We start from the raw sequence: 3559 nt of genomic DNA on the forward strand, positions 1-3559 counted from the left end.
GTCAAGAAGCTACCCTGGCACTTTCCTCCTCCCACTGTTTCAACAAGCACAGTAGAACAATGACTCACATGCCTTCCTAACAGTGTTCTGACTTCTAGACTATTAAGTCAAAGACTTGTATGATCTGCAGCATTGTCCTCTTATTTCTAGCAAAATGTCTTCTACTAGAGACATTCTTCAGACTAGAAGGATGCACTTGTGACTTTCTTCCTTGATGGGACAAAATGCCTTAAAGATGAAAAGTTTGTGTTGACTTGTGGTTTCAGAGAGATTTCAGTCTTTCATGGTGGAAAAGCATGAGCATAGGATTGCCTCACTTATGGCAGAAGGGGCGTTGAGGTGGCAGCCATTTACATGGCATAAACCAGGACACAGAGAGAATGAGACCTGAAATCGTGGCTCACTCACTCATAGTGAAACACCTCTCCTAGTTAGGCCCTACTGCCTTAAAGCTCCCCAGCCTGCAAAATAGCACCTCGAGTTGGGGACCAAGCATGGTGTTTAACGTTGACTTTCATCTTCACTTCTATCTTAGTTACCTTTCCAAGGCTACAACAAAGCACCACGACCAAGGCAACTTACAGAAGAAACAGCTTACAGGTCCAAAGGAAGAGTTCGTGACCATCAAGGTGGGGAGCATGGCAGCAGGCAGACAGAGGTAGTCATGACACTAGAGCTGTGGCTGAGAGCAAACATCTGATCCATAAGCAAAGGGTGGGGAGAGGCTCTAACTAGGAATAGTATAAATTTTTGAAACTTCAAAGCCTACCCCCTGTGACACCTTCATCATCAAGGCTGCACCTTCTAATCTTCAAACAGTTTTACCAGCTGGGGGCCAAGCATTCAAATATATAAGCCCATGGGGGCCCTGCTCATTCAAACCATCACAACTGGATTTAAAATTACCCAAGAGGCACACTTCTACTCCATTACTAGAGAGTTTAACAAGGGAAGACGGATCCTGAATGTGGGTGGCCCCATCCCATGGTCTCAGCTCCTGAACTGAACAAAAAGTGATGGGAAAAGAGACAGCAAATTGAGCATCACCATTCATCACTCTCCGATTTCTGACTATGACAAGATGTGGTCATACGCCTTATCCTTCCACAGCCACGTCTTTCCTGCCATGAGCCAAAATTAACCCTCCCTAAGTGGCTTCTCTCAGGTACTTTGTCAAAGCAAGGATGTATATAAAATACCTAACACACACTCAAAATATGAGCCTGTGGGGGGTGTTTCAGGTTCAAACCTTTACAAACAACTAAGGCTTGAAGATTTGATAAACCTGAGTTTGTCCCACCCCCTCCTATTAGCTATGTAAAGTCAAGCATCTGACTAAACCTCCCCGAACGCTCTTTTGCTGCATGAAAACAACATGTATTGTTGCAGCAGCACTCTATGAAGCCACCTCCAACTCCTGAGACCCTGGTGTCAGACACAAAAGCAAGTGAGAACAAGAATGGGAACACCCTTGCTTCACAGAAACAGGCTGCTTTAGAGCAAGTGGTTCGGTGCTATTCCCTCTTGTGGTGCTCCCAGCTAGGGTAGAGCATCCTGCGCCAAGCCTATGCCTGAAATGATTAATTATTGTAACAGCAGAGAGGTAAATGAAGAAGCGACAGATGGCCCATGTGAAATAGTCTAGAATCACCTGCTATGAAATTAATTCCACATCTTGGCGGCTCCAGGCTCAGAACACCATGCAAAAAACGACTGTTGATAAATTGTGTGTGTTTGTGTGTCAGCCTCTCTGCAAACACCTAAATAATATATGTCGTGTCATGTTTTCTTTCCTCCATCTCGTTTTAATACGTTATCATTTATAGAAAACTGCAGGGAAACTTGGGACATCAATCAAGCCATTAATTCCTGAGATTATGCTAATGAGATGACTGGAGTGGTTGTTTCCCAGAATAGCTTCTCCCCTGGAAGGCTGCGGTGGACTCTCCCCATTCAGCTTTCCATGCTTGGATCAGAAGCCATCGTGCCTCTGTGACAGTCCTCTTAAAAGGGCACCCAGAATGTCAGCGCAGGCATAGGGAGAATTTTCTCAGCCAGCCAGGCAGCCAAGGCCAGCAGCTTCCTGGCAAACTGCAGATGAAACAGAAAATGTGTGAGACACAAAGAAAGAGATGTGAGGCTCCAGAGACGGGCTTAGGATGCTTCTGTGGCAGGTACTCCTCCTACTCTGGAGGAAACTGAAGGAAGAAGACATAAATGAACTAAAGAATTTGCCAAATAGGGTACACCATAAGCTGAGGTGGCAAGGAGGGACAAGATAGCAGCCATTTCTACTCCTTTGGAAGAAAATCAGAGTGATGAGGTTGGTGTCATCATCATGAGGGAGAAAGCCTTGATTATACTAAGTATCATTCATAAAACACATACTGGTAGGGGTACAAGCAAGGCTGCATGATCTCTCTCTCTCTCTCTCTCTCTCTCTCTCTCTCTCTCTCTCTCTCTCTCTCTCTCTCTCTCTCTCTCTCTCTCTCTCTCTCTAAGAGAAATGTTGTTTAATGGTAAAGCTTAGCACACTCCAGCACCAGAACTGGCATGAAGTCAAAGCAGCAGGGACGGCTGGGTGACCCCACAGAACTTCACATGGTGAAGAGGATGAGGAAGGCGACCATCAAACAAAAGAGCCCCAGGGCCTCAGACAGGGCAAAGCCCCGAATGGCATAGGAGAAGAGCTGTTGCTTGAGAGACGGGTTGCTGGCATAGCCAATAATCAAGCTACCAAACACAGTTCCAATGCCAGCCCCTGATCCAGCCACACCAACTGTGGCAGCCCCAGCACCAATGAACTTGGCGGCTGTGTCAAAGTCCCGGGACACAACACTGGTGGAATTCCCATCTGTCCACCTGGAGAGGGGAGCTGCTGTAGGAAGGCTGTTTAGATGGGGCCTCTGGTCTACTCAAGAGGGAAGCAGACACACAGGCCTGAGTAGACCCCTGGTACAGGAGCGGATCAGAACTGGAGAAACGAGCAGTGCCTTGGTGGTCTGCATTTTTCAATCTCCCAGCTTTGGCCCTTGGTCACAGCGCTCAGCTCCCCCACCCACGTGTCCCGGAGTCCCTCCACTCCCATTGGCCGTTATCTTCCTGCGTTCCAATTGGGTAACGTCATCAACTCCTTCTTTCTTATTGGTCCTTTTCAGCGTCTTCCTCTCTCTCTCCACAGGAGCTTCGTGGCAATTGCTGCATGGTATTTCAAATACTGCCTCCACCTTATCAGCAAGGCTAGGGAAAGTGACTCGAGGTTACCCTGAAGTGTTGCAAACACAACAGCACCAGATTCCATAGTCCACGCTCGTTCGGCTTGGTATTCGGTGTGCATTTTCATCCCTCCCTATCAGCAATGTCCAAGTCCATGGGGTTATGGCTTAAGTGAGAATTGTCCCCCACAGACGTCTGTGTCTGAACACATGGTCACCGCCTAGCAGAGCTGCTCAGGGAAGCTGCAGAATCTTTTGGACATAATGCCTCAGTGGCAAACATGGGACCTAAGGAGCAGGGCTTGAGGGTTCTAGGACAACTTCACTTTCGGACCCATGTCTCG

The 3559-nt window shown here is 47.5% G+C and overlaps 1 pseudogene; it reads right to left on the reverse strand.

Annotated features, from left to right (window-relative positions):
* Positions 1–2597: 2597 nt before the first annotated feature.
* LOC128116235 (ATP synthase F(0) complex subunit C1, mitochondrial-like) lies at positions 2598–3070 on the reverse strand (annotated as a pseudogene).
* Positions 3071–3559: the final 489 nt, after the last annotated feature.

This window comes from Peromyscus californicus, unplaced genomic scaffold (genome assembly GCF_007827085.1).
Source record: "Peromyscus californicus insignis strain IS unplaced genomic scaffold, ASM782708v3 Scaffold_20__1_contigs__length_68692818, whole genome shotgun sequence".
Classification (NCBI taxonomy): Eukaryota; Metazoa; Chordata; class Mammalia; order Rodentia; family Cricetidae; genus Peromyscus; species Peromyscus californicus.